Genomic DNA, 24,411 nt, shown 5'->3' with positions numbered 1-24,411 from the left:
GTCAGCAATTACTTTTTTTTTTTTTTTGTCAGCAATTACTTTAAATGTAAATGCATTAAACTCTCCAATCAAAATACAGAGATTGGCGGAATAGGTAAAAACATATGACCCAACTATATGCTGTCTACAAGAGACTTACTTGAGATCAAAAGAATCAAGCAGGTTGAAAGTTAAAGTATAGAAAAGGGAATTCCAAACTCAGTGAGAAAACTCAAATAGTAACCAAAAGAGAGCAGGAGTGTCTATACCAATATCAGACAAAATAGACTTTGAATTTAAAATGGATCAAAGAGTTAAATATAAGAGCTAAACTATACAAATTTCTGAAGAAAAAAAGGGATAAATCTTCATAGTCTTGGATTTGGCAATGAACTCTTAAATATGATAGCAAAAGCACAGGCAACAAAAGGAAAAAGAAATTGGACTTTATCAAAATTAAAATCCTTTGTGTTTCAAAGAACACCATCAAGAAAGACATAATACAACCTTCAGAATGAAGGAAAATGTTTGCAAGTCATATATCTGATAAAGCCTAGTATTCAGAATATGTAAAGAACACTGGCAACTCAACAATAAAATGTCAAATAACCAAATTTTAAAAATGAGAAAAAGAATCTGCATAGATACTGCTCCAAAGAAGACACAAATTGCCAATAAGCACATGAAAACATGTCCAAAATTATTAGTCAAAATTATGCAAACTGAAACTACAGTGAGAGACCACTTCATAACCACTATTGTGCCATATAATTTTTTTAAAAACAAGGGTTGGCAATGATGTGGGGAAATTGGCACTTTCAAGCATCACTGGTGCAAATATGAAAAAGAAAATAGTTTGGCCGTTCCTCAAAAAGTTCAACACAGAGATACAGCATGGCCCAGGAACTCCACTCCCAGGTATATGTCCAGGAGAAATAAAAAACATATGTTCACACAAAAACTTGTACATGAGTGTTACATTGTCGTATCATTATTTATAATAGTCAAAAAGTGGAAACAACCCAACTATTCACCAACTGAGGAATGGAAAAATAAAATGTGTTTTATCCATACAATGACTATTATTCAGCCATTAAAAGGGTGAAGGACAGATACATGCTACAACATGGATGCACCTTGAATACATTTTGCTTACTGCAAAAGTCAGACACAGAAGTCCGCACGTTGTGTGGTTCTATTCATATGAAAGGTCCAGCATAGGAAAATCAATAGAGACAGAAAGGCCCAGGGCTGGGGTGAAAGGGGAGGACAGAATGAGAATGACTGATACTAGGTATGAGGTTTCTCTTGGGGATGATGAAAATGTACTGGAATTAGAGATGTTGATTGCAAAACCTGAGTACACTAAAAGCAGCTGAATCACACAGTTAAAAAAAAAATGTGCATTGATGGAATGTGAATTATATCTCAGTCAAAGGATAATATGACAACATTTTTATAGTCATTACTCTTGATCAGTTTCAGGATGGAATTCTCACAGTGACTTCAATGGAGTGGCTTGTATGGGATGATAGTTGAGGCTCAACCCTTTGGGACTAGATGTTCATTTTGAGCTGTTGAATGACGGTGAGGACCAGCCAGTATATTTTCTTCACGGAGGATCAATCCCCATATGTATCCTTGGTTTGAATCCTTGTCTTTTTCTTTTCATATTCCTGAAACAAGTTCCTAGGAAATACATTCACAATAGTGAGAGGTGTTGACATCTTCCTGGCAAAAGTCTTAACTTATTCACAGGTCAAACTTCAGAGCTCCTTATTACTAGCTGCCCGGGGAGTCCCCTGAATCAAAGTAGGGCTTATGAAGATGGATCTTGCATTTTAGCGTGCACTTAAAATACCCAACAGGCTGATCACATGGGGAAAATAACTTTATTTACATGAGACAAGTACAAAGTCAGCACAACACAATGAGGGAGAGTATGGGTGCTGGTGCCTGATGGCCTGAAATCAAATCCTATTTGAACGCCGTGTGTACCTAGGAAGGTTAGTTACTTAGCCCTTCTGTTTCTCAGTTCCCTGGCCAAGGATATGGAAATATTAGTAGGACCTGCTTATTCGTATTATGTCCTGAGGCTAAAAATTAGTAAATACAAAGCCTGAAGAAAAATGATGGGTACTTCATAAGTGCTACCTACATAAATGTTCAAGTATTAAATGCCTGGAAGAATAAGTAGGTCGTCTCCAGAAAGGGCACCTAGGAGGCTACAAACAGGAGGAGAGAGCCTACTTTTTCACATTGATGACATGAGTAAGAAGTTTTAGAGCTCATGGAAAGAATATTATTTCTTGTGATGCACTGTGGGGTGGGCAGAGTAGGGGCTGTGACCCATATTTTATGGTTCAGGGCACTGAAATTTAGACAGATTGAGTAACTTGCCCAGAGTCACAACACTGATGAGTGATGGGTCTGAGGCAGGGGAGGGATAGAGATTCCTGAACACATGGACATGAGATCATGCCCTGGATACACAAACCAAGAGCTCTCCTCACTCCCTTTCCCACATCCTCCTGCCCCAAGGATGCTGCAGGGAGACAGCTGGTACTCGGAGGAGGTGCCTGGCCCAAGAGAACGGCTCAAATCTGGACCCACCTCCTGGCTCTACGTTTCAATCCCTGACCCCAAATACAATGTCTTTCCCCCAAATGCAGACCCCCTGATGGACCGGGGTATCCAAATGTGTGTGCATCTCCCCTCCCTTCCCCCTCAGCACTTGATTCTAGCAGCTGATTTGCAGTCAGACTTCCTGGTGGTCAGGTGACCACCCTGAATGACCAGTAGTCTACTTGACTCCCTAACTGACTCAAAACCCAGGACATTCCAAACCAACTGCCCACATGACAGTTGCACAGCGAATTAGCATCATCTTCAACTGATCAAACCTGGATGATGAGCAGTTAATATTCATTAGCTGGGAACAGGGTCTACTGGGCTGGTGTTTTGGTGGCTTAACAGATGAGGTTTACAGGCCCCCAGGGTCTCACTGACTAGAAACTGACCAATCATCTGAGCAGCTTGGACTAAGCCCTGCCTAAGAGCGGGCAGTGGCTGCACCGGCTCTGAGTGGGCACCTTCCCTGCCCAATCCTCCCTCAGCCAGATCCAGGCTCTGCTGTACAAACTACAGCCATTGCTCCTGAATCTACTTGCTGGTATTATTTCCACAGTACCTTCAATGGAGTGGTTAGTGGGGGTGCTATTTGTGTCCCTACCCTGTTGTTTGGCCAGATGCTGATTCTGATGTGCCTGAACCACCGCTGCGGATGGCCAGCAGATTATCTTGATCGCAGATGATATTCTTGTGCATCCTGTGTTTGATTCCTTTATAATCTTCCTTTTCTTCTTGGTACCCGAGTCATGATCCAGGAAAACACGACAGAAACTGAGAGAACTATTGATATGTTGCTGGGAGAAGACCATGCAGAGGTGTCAATTCATTCCCAGGTCACACATCTCTTCTCTTTGTTCACCAGCCTCCTAGGGGAGTCTAGGGGAGTCATGTGAATCGAAGCTGGGCTGAGAAGAGGGTGTTGCAATGTGGTGTGCACTTAAAATAGCCAGCAGGCTGACTGCACGGGGACATGACTTTATTTAGTGAGATAATACAGAAAGGGAGCACAGCACAGTGACCGACAGAGTGGGGGCTGGTGCCTGATGGTCTGGATTCAAATCATACCAGAAGCCACATGAACCTGGGAAAGTTATGCAGACCCTCTGTCCTCAGTTCCTTGTTCTGTGATAATGGAAATGTCAATAGGGCCCACTTATTAGTATTACATGATGAAGCTTAATACAGCAAATCAGGTAGACCCTGATGAAAAATGATGGTTACTTCATAAGTGCTACCTAAGTGTGCAAATATTAAATGTCTGGAAGAATAAGCAAGAAATGTGGTAGTGCTACCTCCAGAGAGGGGACCTGGATGCCACAGGGCAGGGGAGTGGGGAAGGTTATGGGTGTGATGCTTTAGAGCTTGTGAAGAATATCTGTCATCACCTCCTGTGATCCCCACATCAGCCCCGTGGGGAACTCATGGCAGGTGCTGTGAACCATATTTTATGGTACATGGCACTAAAATGTTGAGATTTTAAGTGACTTTCCTGGAGTCGCAAAGCTGATGACAGATGGATGTGGGACAGGAATGTAGTTGGTTCCCTGGGACAGAAATCCCTGAACCCCTGAATCCTCTAGATGGTGCTCTGGACCCCTGAGCCCAGGGCTCCCCTCCCTCCATGCCCCCAATCCTCCTGCCTGCCCCATGGTTGCTCCAAGGACAGGAGGGGTCTGAGCCAACAGGAGGGCCCACGCCTGACCCGCTGCCTCCCTTACATGTTGATCCCTGACCCCACAGCTCTTAAATATCCCTGAAAGAAGGTCCCTTGAAGGATCAGGGGGTCCCATCTACGTCCCTCCTCCCTCAGCGTCTTCACACACTGGGTGAGCCTCCTGGTGGTCTGACCAGTGGTCGGCTTGTCTCCACGTGGCTCAGAGCCCTGGTCTCTCCAAGTCAGTTGCCCACATGGCACGTCTCTAACAAATTAGCTTGGTCTTCAACAACCAGCCCTGGATGCACAGGTAGTGCTGATTAATGAGGACAGTGGCCTGCTGGGCTGTTCTTGGTGGTTTAGTGGGTGAAGCTGGCGTGCCCCACTGTCGCCTGACTATTGATGTGAGCAACTGTCGGAGTAGCCTGGGCTACGGCCTGGCTGGGGAGGGGCCGTGGCTGCACTGGCTCTGAGGGCGCACCTTCTCTGCTCATCCTTCCTCATCAAAATCCAGCCCCTACAAACTCCTCATCCATCCCTAGACCCTGCAGTGGCACAGGAGAGAGGCCCATGCCCTTCTAGAGGGACCCCTCCATAGCCACAGCCTAGAGACCCCATCCCAGGACTGTCTCTGAGGATGACCCAGGCCCTCCTAATCTCTGTCACCAAATGTTCATTCCACTAACCCGATGGCATTGTCCCTTCTCTCCACGTTCCCAGGCAGCACCCAAACACCCAGTGATCCTGTCCACAACAACCACTGGAAATACCGCCACGAAATCCTAGTTTCCTTCCTTTCTGAAAACCTCTAGATTTAGACTGCTAATATTTGCTTTTGGATTTTGACATCGACATTCAGAAGTGTTTAGCCTGTAATTTCTCCTGTCCTGTAATATCTGCTGCGGGTACGACATCAGTATTCTCCTGGTCCGATGAAAGCAGTGTGGGTGTGTTCCCTCTGTATCTGTTCTCTGGAAGAGTGTGTAGGAGACGGGTATCGTTTCTGTCTTAAATGTTTGGTAGAAATCAGAGGAAGCCACCGGGCCCTGAAGTTTGTTTTGTGGGGAAATTTTTTTGGCATCTCTTTCTAATTGAAGTTTACTTGGTGTATTGTACAGGGCACAGATCTTAAGCGTAGAGCTTTATGGTTTCTTGTAAATATAAACACATCTGTTACCAACACCCAGTTCAATATACAGGACGTCCCCAGCACCCTGGCTGCCCCCTGTAGAAGGGGAGAAGAATAAGTGCTAACTTATTTGGTTATAAAAATGAAATCAGTTACTCCACGTATATTCCAAGTGCAGTGATTTACACACAAATAACTCAAAATGAGTGTGGCAGCACAATCAGAAAGTAGTGGAGGGTGCTGGAGGGCTGGGAGAATCCAGTCCCTTTGGGATTTCCGCTGTGGAGGTCGGGCCAGAGTAAGGAAGCTGAGAGGAGCTTCTCAGAAGCATCTGGGCTTTCACAGAGGGAAAAACTACTGCTCCCCAGAGTGGAGCGCCCACTGTAATTCACTGAGCCCTCCCTTTGTGGAGGGTGCTTTTCTATACTTGTGTGTTGTCTTACATAGAAATGTTTAAAAAAAAAACCGAGGAGGAGATCAATTTTGCTTGATGTAACAGCCTTTCACTGTTAAAAATAAGACCTATATCTAAAATTTATGCTAAATCTGTACAGCTCCGACAGGAAGTAACCGGCACTCACTAGCTGACTCAGGAGTGGAGGGGGAGCAGAGAGGCGGCCCTCCTTCCTTGGCTTCGTGTCTCATTTAAGCTGCCAGACGCTGCACAAGCTCCATCCCCTCTGAGTCTCAGGCTGAGGCCTCCAGGTCACAGTCCTCACAGGTGTCAGACCAGAACCTGCCACACAAAGGCAGGGACTGGAGTCAGTGGGGTGGTGGGCTCCCTGGGGTCGGTGTGTGGGACCCAGGGGGCTACTCAGACCCTGCAAGTGACTTTGGGCCCTGACATCCCCAGGGCTCACATCCCCAGGGCACTGGGGCCTGTTTGCTGCTCTTTGCCAAGTGTGTTCTGGTAGCAGAGAGACCTGTCCTACAGGGGCGATTTAACCTGGGCATTTGGCCGGGCGGCATTCAAGTGATTGGTCCACTGAACAGTGAAAGTGATGCAGAGGAAAGGGGAGGCTCTGGGGCTCCAGGGTGAAAAGTGTGGGTCCCTCCCACCTGGGCGCTGTGAGTGGGAGGTCTGATGACACAGGTGGGAGTAGTGACCCTGTCCCTCCAGCCCACACGCAACACGGCCCATCATGAGACCAGCACAGTGGAAGTGGGCAGAGGACCGCAATGTTCCCTTTTCCCCTAATAATCATTTTTCTTTCTTTAACACCCCAGCCAAACTTGCCTGTGCTTTTTAATTTAAAAATATCCTGATGCTGTGGTCATAGAATCATAAATTCTATAGCTTTGCTGTATCCCAACATGAAAAGTTTGTAGAAGACACTGCTTTTCAGCAGGTAATAAAACCAGATGTATTTGTTATCTAATTTTAAGGTCATAATTAATTTGGAATCCTGGCCCTTTAACTCATCCTAAATTAGCATTGCTTTGAATTGCCTTCATTTTGTGTGTGTGTTGTATTCAATTTTTACACATCTATGGTAAAGAGAAATGGTGCCATGAGGTGACCCAGGCCCTTCAGTGAGGCTCCACAGAGGCTGCGGGGTCCCAGGGGGTGGGCAAATCCCAGCCAGGTGTGGATCCTGCAGTGTCCCCTACCGGATGCCAGGGCTACCGCGTGCCCACAGGGATGCAGCAGCGCTGGGCCAGGTGAGCTGTCTGCTTGCGTGAGAAGAAGCCCCGGTGCCTCTGTCCTCCTCACCCTTTCCCCAGGACGCCTGAACTGGGGGGTACCAGGGCCACTCCAGATATCTCACCACACCTGGTGATTAACTGGGGATGTTGCCTGCTGACCTCGGCGGGTTGGGAGGGCAAGGCTGGGTCCTGCAGAGGGAGATGTTGAAACTCACCAGGGACACTCTTTACAAAGAACACAATGTGAACAACACCTCCAGGAGTGATGTATGTGGTGACCCCACAGATGCCTTCGGCCCCCCATCTAAACATAAGAGTCTGGCATCTTCAGGGGTTCTATGCAACCGGGACTCTTCCCTGGTGAGATGCACTCAGGTCACCCTCCAGTTGCCTGCCCAGATTACCACCATTCTCTTCTCTCCACCTTTTTGTTCACATGCAGTGGTGACCACCTCCGTGCTCTTCTCTGGCTTTTGGGTTTTCCTGAAGCGCAAAAAAAAAAAAAAAAAAAAGTCAGGGATGGCAAGGGAAGCACATACACTTATTTGCCTTCTGCTCTTCCTCCTACCCTCTCCAGGCTCACATTTCCTCTTCTTGTTCTTCCTCATCCTTTTACTTCATCCCTTCTCTTGAATCCAGGACAAAAGAATTTCTTTTTTTTTTTTTAATTGCATGAGTCAGTCTTCTTTTACTTATTTATTTATTTTAAATGTCCTTATTGGAGTATAATTGCTTTACAATGCTGTGTTAGTTTCTGCTATATAACAAAGTGAATCAGCTATACATATACATATATCCCCATAACCCCTCCCTCTTTTGTCTCCCTCCCACCCTCCCTATCCCACCCATCCAGGTGGTCACAAGGCACCAAGCTGATCTCCCTGTGCTAAGCGGCTGCTTCCCACTAGCTATTTTATGTTTGGTAGTGTATATCTGTCCATGCCACTCTCTCACTTTGTCACAGCTTAACCCTCCCCCTCCCCATATCCTCCAACCCATACCGTTTTTATGCTAAGTTATATTCTACATGTAGCTGGAAAAATGTTAAAAAGATTTTTAAAGAACTGCGCATCTATTTTTGAAGCTGATTTGCCTGTTCAAGGCTTGCTAGCACTTTATGCATCTCAGTACTATTTCACTTAGTAAACAGATGCAGTTGCCATAATTGCTGCATATGTGTCTGTGTTCCCTTCTAGGCTATATGTTTTTGAAGTTAGAAACTATATTTATATCACAGCCCCTATGTATAGCACAATATCCATTGCTAATTCAGATTGTGCTTTAAGATATGAGAGAAAATTTAACACGTTTATTATAGTCATAAACATCTAGCAAACCAACCAGAAAATAAAAACTAATTTTCAATTGGTTGGCCAAGAACAAAAAAGAGAGGAATACCTAGTGCAAAATCATATCTCTAATAACTACTGTTGGATTTAGAGCACACACATGCTAAACTTATTTTAAAATATCTTCTCATCAAAGATTTGAGGTTGGACCTGAAAAAATTATATCAGAAGTGAAAATAATTATGTGGTCTGACCAGCGTGGATCACACAAAGTAAGTGTATACTATGTATAAAGTAGATAAACTATGAGGTCCTGCTGTATAGCACAGGCAACTATATTCAATACCTTGTAATAACCTATAAAGGAAACGGATCTGAAAAAGAAATATATATATCTGAATCTCTTGGCGGTACACCTGAAACACAACATTGTCAATCAACTATACTTCAAGTAAAACAAAACAAAACAAAACAAAGTAAGTGTAAAGGGAAGTATAGTTTTATAAATTCACCTCTGATATCCAATGGACCAACTGAAAGAAAACGGAAAGTACAACTTTCTAGGAGACAGGACATGGCCAGCAAACAAGGCCATTACCCTCGGTAACGGTCATACCTGCCAAAAAATATACAGACTAGCCTGCATTCATGAATACATAGCAATTCTTCATTTATCTGGCATTGTTAGGCAATGAGGTATTGTATGTTAGGAGAAGTTTTTTTAACTGACAAATTGAACAGGAGTTATTTTAACCTTCACTCGGGAATTTTTTTCTAAAATTAAGAAATGTATCCACTGGTGTATCTAATGTTTCCGTGATAACTCGGGGTCATCAGTTCAATCAACGTTTGCATGAATAATGCAAATGGACACAAGACAGGCATGCTTACTGAAACTGAAAATGACATGGCACTGGCTGGAATAACTGATGAGAGAGCAAGAAAAAAGCAAAAATGAAAACAAACCGTGATCAAGAAACAATCAGTCAAGTTCTGACTTTCTGTACTTAGTTTCAAAACGAGATACCACAAATCCTAGCGAGAGACTCCAGCATCATTAGCTGTCTTTCTCCTTTGTTTCCACCTTCCTTTCCTTTTCCTTCTATCCTAGACTGTTCCAGGCAGTGCTTATAGCTGCTTGCAAGACAAATTCTAATACTTGCTTTCTCTCACACAAACTTCACAATATGTCCATGTGATAAATAGTATGGAATTAAAGACAATTCATCACAGGGACATCTCCTATGAAAATAAAATTAGAAACTAGCTTCTAAACATGCAGAGAGAAGGGCGTGGTGTCAGGCACTAATTCCCTTGGGAATTCCTCTCCATTTCTAATAGACGTTCTTCTTTACCAAGACCCTTTTTATTGGTGTCCTATTTCAGACTGCTCCACTCCGCCCATCCTCATCCTGTAAAATACATTCACACTCTTTTGTGACCCTACTCATTTGACCATTAAATAGTCAATCATAGAACTGTCGGAATTAAGTACAGAGTGAAATTAAAATACTGGAGTCACTTGGAGGGTTTAAGCAGCTCCACCAGAAAATACTGGGCATGGATTTAAAAGAGGCTGCGTGGGACTTGCTCTTGTCCAAGTTCTTTCTCAAGAAGTATCTGAAATAAGCCTAAATTCAGAGTTAATCAGTCTGGCCTGCTTTCTCAGGTGGACTGGAATTCATTGCTCTTTCCCCTCAACTCCCTGATGTCAGTGGCACTTTCCGGAGGGGAGGTGGACTTCTCTGCCTACTGCAGAAGCTCAGTTCCCCCAGGAACCACTCCCCATCTGAATCCCACACTGGAGGCCAGATGCCAGCCTTCCCAGAACATTCGTGATCTCCTTTCGGTTTTTGACCTGCTCAGATTGAGTCCCTCTAGACTCTTTCTCAGCTTGAAACCTGATCTTCAACCCCTTCCCTGACCTTGATGGTTACCTGCCTACTTTAGGCCTCAGGTGCTTTAGCTATAAATCGATATATTTGCCCTTAATTCTAAAGTCTTCTTTCTAAAGCTCTACAATGTGTGCCTCCTTGAAAATGTTTCTCTTTGCTGGTTTTAATTTTGTAGAGAATTAAAACCACAGCTACTCTAAAAGACAGTAAGTTGCATTCGATAAGGAAAGTGTGCTTCTGTATTTAGATTAACAGGGATGGAAGACGACTTAGTATGTTTTAAGATACTCATGATCCATTCTCATGAGAGTCGGGGGAAGAAGGGGAAGAGAGTTAATAAAATACCAAACGATTGTGACAAATTAAGTTCACCAAGATGTAGCTGATTAGTTACTACTTGAATAAGCCACACAAATCCAATTCAAGTTGTCCTTTATTTTTCTAAGAAGGATCCCAGTGAACTGAGTCCCATGTTCAGTAACTCCACGTTCAATGGCTTAGTCTTTAAAAACTGTTATCTTGCTGGAAGAAGAAATATTGCCCATCAGTCCTAATTGATGTTTAGCTATCACGCACATTTGAAATAAATTTATTACTTTGCCTGATCTCAGTGTAATACATTCCAAAGGGGCAAAGAGCACATGAAAAGTTATGGAGTCTCCATCGTCTACACTGAAGTGTGCAATAAATTACATATTATTTGGCCGTGAAATTCACAAGCCATAGATACCACACCATTACCATTATACAGTGGTAAAGAGCAGGTAATGAGAATGATATAAAACAAAACAGACTGTGTATGTTGGCACTGCTGCCAATAAAACAATCATTAAATGCATTCATATGCATCTATGCTAGGTAAGCTCTTTAGGGCAATTGCTATGAGTTCTACATACCTGTCAGGATATTATATATAGCCCAGTTTCTATGGCCTTTATTCAAAGACGCTGAGAAAGGGTTACTCTGGGTAAATTCAGACCTTTTCTCAATATAGAATTTGGTCAACATGCATTCTGAACAGCAAAATTTCACAGTGCTTTCAATTTTCCTACACTAATTGCCACCTCAGCAAATGCAGGATTAAGTATAATGGATTATAAGAAGTTAGAAAGGAAAGATGGAAGAAAAGAAGGAAGGTAGAAAAAAGGTGGGTATGGAGTACTTCAACATTTATGTAGAGTGGACCTAAAACTAAATTGAGGTTTCCCTGAACTATTAGCATACGCTATAGAAACTTAAATGAAAAAATAAAAAAAACCAGCAAGGGAAACTCAAAGATTCTTTGTTTTTTCACTTTACTGCATATACACGTCCATCTTAAACAATCTATATGCTTATATCCAATAAGAGAGCATTGTTTTGCAAGGCTATTTGGCTTCTATCAGCATGTAAAGGTCGGACAACTCAACTTTAGCAGAGTTAGCCTTCAGGTGAATAATTGCTTCTTTCAGGTTGTGAGCATTTGATTTTTCCAGAAATGTTTCCCAAAAAATGAAAACTAAAAGAGTCCTACGACAGCGTCCTTTAGAAGTTTTATAGTATCAAGGCTTTTGGAGGAAGAGTATCCTTGTTGATTACCAACACAATGATTCCAAGCAGGTCAATTTATGCTGAGAATATTATATAACAGAACCCACTTCACCTCCATTATACTGACAATGATCTTCCTTACTTCAACCTTGTGCTTTTTAGTAAAGTTGAAAATACGGAGCCAAGAACAGAGAGTGACAATGCCAGAGACTCAGATGTACCAATAGGTGCCTTCAGACAACATCAGCCACCCAGGCCAAAGTCCTGGTTTAAAACATCCCAACATGAATGAATCTCAAAAACCATATGCTGAGCAAGTGAAGCCAGATCAGAAGGGCACCTACTGTATTATTCAACTTACATGAAATTCTAAACTCGGCAAAAGTCATCTCTAAAGATAAAAAACAGATCCGTGGTTGCCTTGGGGTGGGAGATGGGGATACTTTTGCAAAAGCCTAGGAGGAAACTTTCTAGGGTTTTAGGATTGTTATCTATCTTTATGGGGGTGGTAGTTAAACAAATGTATACATTAATTAAAAGTCACTGAACCCTTGACTAAAAATGTCTGCATTTTATTGTATGTAAATGATACCTTAATAAGGTTGAGTACAAAATGAACCAAAAATAAAACAAAGCAGAAGAAAAACCTCTCAAGACCTCAAAGAAAATATACTGTTTTCTTCCAGGGTACCAGATTGGAAATGAGGCATTGGTCTGTTCTACCCTCAGATTATCTCTAGGATTATCTAGTCTATTTTAAAGCACTAGAGTCCCCTATCAGGAAAACTCACCCCATGTTTAATTACTTTGATTTCTTCTCTGCCTCTTCTCCCAACACAGTGAAGTCATTCACGGAAGAAAAGCCAGCTTTTGCCAAATTTTCATCATCATATATTCTTTCCAAAGCTATTATTTATGTAATAAAATTTGGCTACACTTTGTAAAAATCTAGCTTTTTGAGCCTTACAAATCTTAACAGTTAACCTATTGCCTCCACTGGAATTTGGAAAAAAATTATTTTGAGAAGGAATAGCTGAGACTTGACATTTTTTGTGTGTGTGATTTTCTCTTCCCCTAAGAGAGAAGTGAGTAGGTATGAGAAACACATACATAAAGAAAAATAAATTTATCTTGCTGCCTTTGCATGGTTATAATTTATAGGAGGCCCTTATCAACAATAATCTATTATCAGAATCAATAAAATATAATCTCCATGCAGGCCAGGCCAGGATATTTGTCTCTTTTTCAGCAGATTACAATACAAACCACATTCATGGATATGCTTCTTGATGATCTTTGTAATACTGTAACAGTTGACCATTTCCTCATGCCTCTTCCCCTTAACTTCAACGTGGTTTTTCACTAATGACCTCACATTTCCTTCTCTATCACTTGGTTGTGGGCCTCTTTTCCAACTCCAACTCGCATTTCACTCTGGCACCAAAGGAAGACTCACACCTTCCTGCTTTTTAATGATACCTCAAGGTCATTACCATATTGTGATCACCCTGAAGAAGAGCCAGACAATTGTTATTTCAGAGCCATCTGACAGTTTGTAGCTCTAAAAATTAACTAAGGACCGCATTTGTCAAAAATATCCTAGTTTAAGATTTTGGTAATACAGCAACAGTAATTCCAAAGTCATTTATGACAATCAGTGTGGGAAGCACGCTCCTTCAGGAAGATCCTTTGCCATACAATACTCTTTCCCTGTCTGGTAATAAGGAAGAATGGCCGTGGAAAGTAACCTTTTGTGGAAAGAAATACTTGGCTTTGAGAAGGCTTGAAGTTCATACATTTTTCTTGAATTAGATTCCCCATTAATTACTTTATCCACAAAGAGGTAATTATCAGAGTTATGTAAGCAATTAAGGAGATGCTACTCCACATTCTTTCAGCTTGTTGACCTTTCTCACTTTATTTCATGTGGCTATCTGAAACATCAGTGATTTACATGCCTTTTTTTTTTGACAGATTTCTGTGTGTGTGTGTCCTCATGATGAAAACATCATTAAAGTAAAATATCATGAATAGACTCTTAAGAAGCAGAGTCTACTTAAAGTCCTGGAAAATATGAAAGCACTAATATTCATGGACAACTCTACACTCTGAAAGTTACTCCAAATTTTGTTGACCTCTCTTTTGTCTAGGAGTTTTTCAAATTTTCTACCATGATCATTTGTTAGTTTTATAATTACATAATAAAGGCATTACATCATACAATCTTTTGTTATCCATTGCAGTTTTAAAACTATTCCTTTCCTTGTCCTCAGCAGATATGTCATAGATTATTAGTACACAAGCAAAGACTTTCAACGTAACAGTATTTTATAGTGAGAAGAACTATACTGAGCTATCTCTATCCTAAGACAATGCACTAGGAAAGCACTAGGAATTCTTAAACAATAGGAATACAGAGACAATCAAGGGGCAAGTTCCTTGCCTTCGAGTATACAGGATCATTATAGCAAATGCTTAAATAGCACTTAGTAAGTAACTCACCACAGCAGTCTTATTATCCTCCATTTTAATAGGTGAGCAGAGGAAGCCACAGGGAATTCATAGGGTAAAGCCAGAATTTGAACCTAGGTAGACTAGTACACTCTCCACGCCTTTAACTACTACGTTAAAAAAATATATATACATAAGTTACATATATATATATATATATATATATATATATATATATATATATAAAACTCCAAGTATTCCAAAGTTACAAAACACTTATCTACCAAAACTCAAAAAGGAGCACACAAACTTGCATAGAAAATAAACATGTGGGTTTCCCTTGTGGCGCAGTGGTTAAGAGTCTGCCTGCCGATGCAGGGGACACAGGTTCGTGCCCCAGTCCGGGAAGATCCCACCTGCCGCGGAGCGGCTGGGCCCGTGAGCCATGGCCGCTGAGCCTGCGCGTCCGGAGCCTGTGCTCCTCAACGGGAGAGGCCGCAACAGTGAGAGGCCCGCGTACCGCAAAAAAGAAAATAAACATGTAAAAGTTCATAAATAAACCACAATATAACCTGCTCCACATAATATACTGACTGCAGTGTCCTGGGCCTCTCCCATCCTTAGGTAGCCGGAAATTACAACAAAATAATACTTTTCACCTTTGGAAGCCACACCATCTCTCATACCAACCAACCAATTACTTCCTTAGAGAGAACAGGAAATTAACCTGAATATCATAAAAAATATATATATAGCATTAGTGATGTAGAATCTTTGTTTAAAGACAATAACTTCAATAGCAGAGGGAACTTTACCATTGCAGGCTTCCGATAACCTCTATATTTCTCAGATTTCATGCTAAATCATAAAATGCCATATTGTGTCTGAAGCTATTTTTTCAATAGTCCATTTTCTTAAATGGACTAGCAAAGCCGTAAATACTGAGGAACATTTTGGCTCTCAAATCCTAAAGCCATTCTGATTATGCCTGGGTGATCATGGGGACGTCATCGGAACTACCAGAGGACTGGCTGAAATACCAGTGTTCTGGCCAGCTTACAAATTAAAAATTATACAGAATCCAATTTTATTTTTTTGTTAAGTAATTCCTATGAGGCTTTTGAGATGTCACTGTAAAGTCCTTTCATGTGTAATCTTTATCCATTAGATAGGGAACAATGCCAATCCCCGTAATAAATACTGTCACAACCTGACACTGAAAATCCATTGCAGCGCATAGGACCTGCAAATAGGATGTGAATCACACAAATCCACTCATTCAGACAATCAACAAATGTTCATTTTTAAGTCTACTATATGCCAATAATGTACCGGCTTCTCAGATGCTAAACCATGCTAAATGCTGAAACAGACATACTCAGTTCGGGCCCTCCTGGAACTTATTACCTACAGAAGTGCCTTCGTTGTAAATGGTCAGGTCTCAGCCAATGCTATTATCATCAGCAGGTGACCAAAGGATAAAGCTTGCTTCCCTTCCGAGGTACAAAACAGTTCTTACACCTGGATGGGATGCAAAGAATAATCTGACTTCTGTTCACCAGGGCATAAATTGAACTGTCCTTGCAGAAGAGATAACAGATGCTGTGAACCCCAGATCCTAGAAACGGGCCAGGCACACGACAAGTGTTCAGCTTTTCAAAAACAAATGAACAATCACTTCCTCTCCTAGATCTTTACACCCTTCCTCTGTTGGCTACTTTCTCTCAGCTTATAAACATCCTCAAATATACTCACTTAAAAAAACTCTCAGACCTATGATCCTTTGGATATTCTTGTGGATAACCTAAGTCTCTACCATGCCTTCAAACACCTGTCCTCCCAAAAGCCCACATCTGTACCTTGGGCCCAGACCTGTCTACCAGGCCCCTCTAAAGCACTGAAGATGAAGGAAGATCCTCTCGCCACCCTCAATCCCTTTCTACTGTGCTCTGTATTTCTCAAAAAGATGCAGCTGTGAAATGTCACCCACGCTTGCTGCCCTCCCTTTTCTAACTGGTCACCAGGCCTCACCCATTCTCTCTCAGATCTGCAAAACCCGGTCCCACCTTTTATAACTTAAGTGGGACCCTTAGATTACAATTCACCCTGCACCCAATCAACTGCCTTCCACATGGAGGTCCAAGTGAGTCTCTAAACCAGAATTCCATTTCACTGTTCTTTGGTGTTTCCCGCAGCCTTCAGGATAAACATCCAAACTTCTGACAGGACAAACAAGGCGCCTTTCTGTTGGGCCCCACTAAGTTTTCAGTATTAACTCTCATTTCTTTCCCAAACCCTGAGTTCCAGCCCTGTACATTAGTTTTGCCATATTTTCTTACATTTCTCAAACTTCAACACACACTGCTTTCTCCTGCCACCCCAGGAGCTTCTACATATCCTTAGAGAGGACAGCCCTTCCTCCAAGAATCCTACCCTGAACTTTCCCTTCCAAGTTTCTGTGCTCTGCAAAGGGGAAAGATGGCGGGGAGGGATACATTAGGAGTTTGGCATTAACATATACACACGACTATATATAAAATCATCAACAAGGACCTACTGCATAGCACAGGGACCTCTACTCCATATCCTGTAACAAACTGTACGGGAAAAGAATCTGAAAAGGAATGGATATATGTATAACTGAATCACTTTACTGTACACCTGAAACTAACACAACATTGTAAATCAACTATCCTCCAATATAGAATAAAAATTAAATCAAAGAAAAAAGAGATTCTGTGCTCTGTAGCAGCAGAACTCACTTCTTCCAGAGCACTGACTCCTGTGCTTGTGTTTACTTGCTGCCCAGTAGAAGGGAAGATTACCTAGGGCAGAAGCATGGTCTCCAGCAGCCCTTGGTTCTGACAACTCATTCAAGTGCCAGGATACTTTACACACATAACCTGCTTAATTAATTCTAAGAACCCACAGAAAGAGTGGTTTTTAATGTCATTTTACAAGTGTGGGGAGTGTAGTGCAAAACAAACCTGTCCAGGCCACAGAGAGCATGAGCCCTGGAATTCAAACCCTAAGCTGCCTTGACTCCGGTGCTCTTTCCACTATATATGATACACCTATTGGAAAAATTTTTTATTTTCTTGAGCCCTGTTTCAATGGAAAGGAAATGAAGCTGGGATATATCCATTTCCTAATCGCTTTGGTGTGTACCAGGCAAAGTCATTCAACAGACCAGGTAACATCTGTGCAACAATTAACGATGCTCCAAACTGTGCTAAGTGTTCTACTTTGTAGAGTCTAGAAGCATTAACACAGTGCATCCTTGTAACCGCCACGGAGGCTGGGTCCTGTGAAGCCCATGCTACAGATGAGAACACTGAGACCTTGAAGCCTTAAGGCACTCGGCCGGGGTCACCGAGCTGGCAGGAGTCCTAGGCCGCACGCCCCATCTCGTGCAGGCACACCCGGGCACTGGGCACCGGTTCTAGTGCCCACCCTCCACCGTTAACCATTTAAAACCCCGCTTCTCAGCGCCCACACGAGGGCCCCTGGAAGCGGGAAGTACAAACCTGTCTCGACAAGCCGTGGCTGGAAGAAGCTCTGGATACAGATCAGGGGCAGAGGGTGCTCAGGAGCGGCGCCCAGTCTACCCGCGGAGGCAGAAGGCGTTAAGTCCAGCAGGCCCTCCCTCAGGGAAGCCCGCACGGAGGGCAGAGGCACCGAGTCCTGCAGCGCGCACAGGTCCTCAGAGCGCGAGAAGGAGTCGGCCGCGCTGTCCGGGCGCAGCTTCACCGAGTGTTCACGGCCTGAGCGCGGCCTCGGGGACGCTGGCTGCAGACAGGATGCCCACACCCGCCTGGGGGCCCCGGCTCGCCTCCCGGCCCCTCGGGCGCCCACCGCCCAGCGGCTGCGGCCCGAAGATATAGGGCCACCGGCCCAAGCTAGGCCGGGCCCTCCATGCCGCGCTCCGGAGCCCACGCGCGGCCTGGTGTTGGCGCGGGCATCAACGCCCTCCCGAGCCGTGCGGTTGCGGTTTAAGCCTCCGGGCGGGCCCGTGGGGGCGGGGCTCGAGGACTTCTGCGAGCTCGCCGTGCGTCCGCACGCAGACCCGCCTCCCTTGACGACGCGGCTTGAGGAGCAGCACGCAGACCCGCCTCTCCGACGACGCGGCCTGAGGAGTGGTGTCGGCAGCTTTGAGCCTATGGCAGCGCGAAAAGTAGGAGGTGTGGAGAATTTGGGGTTTCCAAAAAGCGTTTGCTGATTGACCCAAACAAAAGTGAAACTGGTTGTATCAGCGCATTTTAAAAGTAGTTAAACTCCCGCTAAGTGTCTGTGCTCGCCCCGCCCAGAAGAGAGCTTGAACTCCGTGAGGGACACAGGAAAGGCTGAGTGAACGTCTGCCTGTGGTCCCTTACCTGGTGCACAGGTGTGTGAATTTCTGCGGAGAGCTCTTAATTTCTGTCGTTTCTGCTGACTTGACACGGTGGTTGGCAAACGGTGACGTGTTCCGTGCATTCAGGACATGATCGTGGTTCCTAATAATCACTTTGTTTTGTACTGACACCTCCACAGAGAATTTACTACTGAATATCCACTTTGCAGAAGAGAAAGTGAGGCGTAGGAAGTGAAGTGACTGAGTAAGAGGAAGGACTCAGACAATTGGTGTTAGTAAATTAACCCTGCAAGGAGGCCGTTAGCCTGCGGTGGCTCTAGCGATGCGGCCGCCCACTTAAACCAACCCAAATCTAAGCCTGTCAGCGCCTCAGGGTGACGAACACCGCTGAGGACACCCAGTCACAAACCACCAACTAGGCGTTAAAGCCATAGCAAATCACTCGTTTCCTTGCTTTGCTTCTGCCCTTTTAAAATAAAATCTGTGCAGCTCCTGTGGCTGGAGTGCTCCTCACCTCTTCCGCTTTGTGGTGCGTGAATTGAATCTATTTTTGCGCACATAAAGTGTTAAAATTTTAAATATGCCTCAGTTTGTCTTCTAAGATTGGCCGTAGAAGTTGGATTTGTGTCCAGTTTCTAGAGCGGTGGTCGTCCTCTGGTCAGGCCTTAGGCGTTACGTGTACAACGTTCCTCTTCTACCACCACCTTCTGGATGCCTCCACCCACTACCAGCTCCCACGCATCAGTTCCCCTAGATGTGGTCAGCAATGGCTTTTACATGTAGCGTGCTCACATTATAACATCGCAGACACTCCTCCGTCCTCCAGCCAGCGTGTGAAGTGAAACATTACCATTCCTGTTGAAGAGTCTCTGGTGTGACCACTTTCCCAAACACAACCACTCCCCAGCTGATCCTGGGTAACCACTCTTCTGAACTTGGTCTCCATCAGTGGCATGGATGTCTTTCTATGTAGGCTACATTTTTAAGTATTCTTAAACTGCATATCGTATTCTATTTTGTTTTCTCTTGTTACTTGCTTTATTTAGCGTTATCTTTGCTAGGTTCATCCATGCTGACACGTAAAGATCTGTCTAGATCATGTACTTTCCTCGCTACGTAGGATTCCCATGTAGGGAAATACAATAATTTATATGTGCATTTTCCTGTTGATGGACATTTAAATTGTTTCGAATTTTAAGTATGATTTCTGTTTTAAAAAATTTTTATATCCTTTTTAAAGGTTACTTTACATTTACAGTTATTACCAAATATTGGCTATATTCCCTGTGTTGTACAATACATCCTTGAGCCTGTCGTACACCCAGTAGTTTACATCTCTCACTTCCCCACCCCTGTATTGCCCCCTCCTCCCCCTCTGCACTGGCAACCATTAGTTTGTTCTCTATATCGGTGACTCTCCTTCTTTTTTGTTATATTCGTTCAATTGTTGTATGTTTTAGATACCATTTATAGGTGATATCCTACAGTGTTTCAGAGTTCAAAAGACTCTCACGACAGAAGCCAAAAGGTAAGAGCCATTTTACATTGATAAAAAGCATCTTAACTATGTAGAAGCAGAAAATGAAGAAAGAACTTTGCATTACATTTAATAAAAGCTTAGGGAGATCTACGTGGTATATTAGTGCACTTAGTTGTGGAAATTTAGCCATGTACATTGTGTTGGAGAGGCACCAAGAGTTCAAGGACTCTAACAATTTGAGTACACAATTGCCTTACTTGTAGGCATGGTGACATCCATTTACATAACAATGATTTGGAGGATGTTGTGTTAGTCAGCTCTTGCTGTGATAATGCTTTGGAACAAATCGACCCAAAACTCAGTTCCATAAACAAGAATTGATTTTTCTTGCACCTATTGGCTAGCTGCAGTGGCTCTCTTTTAGACCTCTAGATGGCTGGTTTTGCTCCGTGTTTTGGGTCAGTTTGAGGTCTGTAACACACATCTTCCTCTGGAGCCCAACTGTGAGGCCGCAGCTCCCAGGCCCTGTCTTCTCACAAAGTTCACTGAAACATAAGAGGTGAGCCCAAATGCACAAGCCCATTTAAGGCCTCTGCTGCTCATTGAAGGCCATCATGTCTGCTCACACTTCTTTGGCCAAAACATGTCACAGATCTAAGCTGTATTTAGAATATGTGTATTTGTTTAAAGTTGGGTGCCCTCACAGAAGAATATTGCATTTTGGACAGTGTTACCTTAGCATTTTCATTGGCATTTGCAAACGTGATAAACACCGTGTGCACTTTTTCACGTTTGAGAACTTTCTGAAATTGTGGGACCATTTCTATTGGAAAAGAGGAAGGTACACTTTAGAATTCAACTCTAGTTACGGCATTGTTGGGAGAAGAATTATTGAGATAAGGTCAATACAAGTGAAAGATTTGGGATCACATATTCATCATTAACATTAGCATTCTACAGAACATTCCTGGAGAATTGTGATGCTTGCTTTATGTGATTTCTATCATAAATCATTAGAATTTGACCAAGACACTTCAGTGAAACATACATCATACAGCACATCGCATTTTAGTTTTTCCTACCACTCCACAACTTATCATCAATACTTCACCATAACTCAGAAACAGAAACTGAGTGAGTTCATTGTTAGCAGACGGGCTTCACAAGCAATACTAGTGGAAGTTCTTCAAATGATAGCAGACAGTAACTCAAGCCATACAAACAAAACAAAGAATGCTGACTAGAGCAGTTGTGGAGGGAATTATAAAAGATACTGTAATTTCAAATTTCTTCTCCTTTCTCCTCTTAACTAATTTTAAAAGTAAGTGCCTAAACAATATGACTATATTTGGATTGTTCTCTATATAACATAAAAACATATCATATATTTAATGATATGGCACAATGAAAGCAGTGAGAACAAAGCTGTGTTAGGATAAAAATGACAGTAGATCATAAGCTGAATCCGCAGAAAGAAAGGAAGAGAACCAGAAATGGTAAATAGATTAACCCGACAAACTCAAAAATATTTATTTGCTCAACTTTCTTCTCTAAGCTCTTTGAAAAAATAAGCTTGTGAGAAGTAATTATTATAATAATATGTTGTTAAGTATGTAACATATATAAATGTAATAAAAACAAAAAAGAGGGGAAGGCATACAGCTCTATAAAAGTACAGTATCTGTTTCTATCTGGAATGAACCTAGTAAAAATCTGAAGAGATTCTTAGGTGTATTACATAAGCCCTAGTGCAGCCATTACTCAAACAATGTGGTTAAAAATCATTAAAGGAATTACATGTTACGGTAGAAAATATCTACTTACTATAAAAGGAAACTGGAGGAACAATAACAAAAAAGCAAAAACATGAGGCATGTAGAAAACCAAAGGTAAAATGATAGACATAAATAAATCCTACCATATCAATAATAAAAACTAAATGTTAATGAATTAAACAGTATAATCAAAAGGCATATATTGTCGAACTGGGTATTAAAAAATGTTTACTATAGGAGACACTCCTTGGATTCAAAAGTCTAATGTGTACAAAGTAAAAGGATGAAAAAATATACATCATGCAAATAGCAACCGTAAGCATTGCTGAAGTGGCTATACTAATACCAGAAAAATAGACTTTAAAACAAACAAAAAAGTTACTAGATATGAAAAGGGACATTTTATGATAAAGAAAGGGAAGATACAAAAATCTTTACCCTATTTGCCCTGAATAAGGTAAAACCAAAGTACACGAAGAAGAAAATACCAAAATCCATGAAGAATTGAAGGAAGAAATAGATAATTGCACAACATTGGGTAGAGGCTTCAGTACTCCACAGTCAATAATGGATAGAACAGTTAGGCAGAAGATCAACAACGATATAGAAGACTTGGACAAGACTATGAATTAACAAGACCTAATAAATGTTTACAGAACACTCAACCAAAGAGTAAAATACTCATCCTGCTCAACTACATGTGAAACGTTTTCCAGCATAGATGACATGCTAGGCTGTAAGAGAAGAGATTGAAACGCACATACGTTGCTGGTGGGAATGTAAAATGGTGCGGCCATTTTACAAAACAGCTTGAGAGTTCCTGCAAGTGTTAAACATAGAGTTACCCTATGACCCAGCAGTTCCAGTACTAAATATATACCTAAGAGAAATAAAAACTTATGTCTGCACGAAAGCTTGTACGTGAATGTTCATAGAAGCATATTTCTAAAAACAAAAGGTGGAAATAATTCAAATGACAACTGGATAAATGAATAAACAAAATGTGGAATATCCATACAATAGAATAGCATTCAGCTATAGAAAGGAATGATCTATTGATCCATGTTACAACATGGATGAACCATGAAAGCATTATGTAAAGTAAAAGCAGCCACTCACAGAAGATCACATATTGTACGGTCCCATTTATATGAAATGCCCAGAATAGCAAATCTGTAGAGACAGGAAGTAGATGAGTGGTTGCCTAGGGCTGAGAGGGCTGAGGAGATTGAAAAAAGCTTGTTAATGTGTAATGGGTTTTTTGTGGGGGGACAGAAATCTAAAATTGGATTGTTGTGATGCTTACACAAGTCTTTTAGTGGTTACACTCAGAACCACTGAATTGTATACATTAAAGTGTTGAAATTATGGTATTTAAATTACATCCCAATAAAGCTGTTAAAATTATGATAATTTTATATTTATAAATTTGAAAATTCATCGAAAATGACAAATTCTTTAAAAATGCAAGCTAACAAGACTAACCCAAGAAAGAAAACATATCTCAAAAACCTATATCTACTGCAAAAGTTGTTTGTATAATTAAGTACCTTTACAGAAAATGATTGCCAGGGATAAATGGCTTTCCAAGTAAATTCTTCCAAATATTTAGGGAAGAAATATTGGTAATCTTACATAAAAATCTTCCAGGAAACAGAAAAGTATATATTGCTCAAATATTTATAAGGCCAACATAAGCTTCAGATCAAAACTAAAAAGAATATTACAAGAATAGAATCACAGGCCAGTTTCTCTTTTGAACATGCATGCAAAATGTGTAAACAGAAGCACAAACTGTATCCATGGTATGTAAAACAATCATATATCACAATCAAAGTAGCTTTATTCTAGTAATGCAAGGTTGGTTTAATGTTCAAACATGAAACTGATCCTAGGAATGAATTAGAGTGGGAAAAAAGGTCATTTAAAACAGAAGTCTTGGGACTTTCCTGGTGGTCCAGTGGTTAGAACTTGGCGCTTTCACTGCTGGGGCCCTGGGGTCCAATTCCCGGTCAGGGAACTAAGATCCTGCAAGCCATGAGGCGCCCCCCCCCCGCCAAAAAAAAAAGGAAAAAAAGAAGACAACCAGGAGAAGCACAAGATCGAATAAACATAACAGATAACACCTTATGAAAAGTAGGTGAAGATTATGGAATATTCTAAAATTTTAAAACAAAAAGAAACATTTAAAGATTCAAGAGGATGTGACAAATATTGTACATAGGCAAAAAATAAAATAAAATATACGGATGATGGAAGCCCAAAAATCCAGATGCCCATGTCCTGTCTCTGAAGATTCTTATTCAATGGGTTATGGATTTCCTCTATGTTTAAAAACCTACAGGTGTTATAAAGCAGAAACTAACACACCATTGTAAAGCAATTATACTCCAATAAAGATGTTAAAACACAACCAAACAAACCTACAGGTGATTCTGATATGATTCACAGACAATGTAAAGCTTCTGCTTTACAGGAAATAATACCAGATTATTTTGTTATTTTATAGTTATAGTAACAGGTTGTACTGTTGACCGGTAAGTCTGATGTCAAAATGCACTCCCCACTAGGGATATAAAAGGAACTAATAGTCTGTACGG

General features: G+C 41.9%; 1 long non-coding RNA gene and 1 pseudogene across 1 annotated transcript; one reads left to right on the top strand and one right to left on the bottom strand.

The window, feature by feature from the left end:
- Positions 1–3,569: 3,569 nt before the first annotated feature.
- LOC137222074 (UDP-N-acetylglucosamine--peptide N-acetylglucosaminyltransferase 110 kDa subunit pseudogene) overlaps positions 3,570–24,411 on the bottom strand; it is a 225,515-nt pseudogene continuing 204,673 nt past the window's right edge.
- LOC137220870 (uncharacterized) lies at positions 18,335–23,713 on the top strand. Its single transcript, XR_010941818.1, has 3 exons — positions 18,335–18,379; positions 19,146–20,084; positions 20,461–23,713. It is a non-coding gene; the product is annotated as an uncharacterized lncRNA (long non-coding RNA).

Source organism: Pseudorca crassidens, chromosome 3 (assembly GCF_039906515.1).
Source record: "Pseudorca crassidens isolate mPseCra1 chromosome 3, mPseCra1.hap1, whole genome shotgun sequence".
NCBI lineage: Eukaryota > Metazoa > Chordata > Mammalia > Artiodactyla > Delphinidae > Pseudorca > Pseudorca crassidens.
Note: the sequence above shows the minus strand (reverse complement) of the source record. Positions and strands in the feature narration are given on the sequence as shown.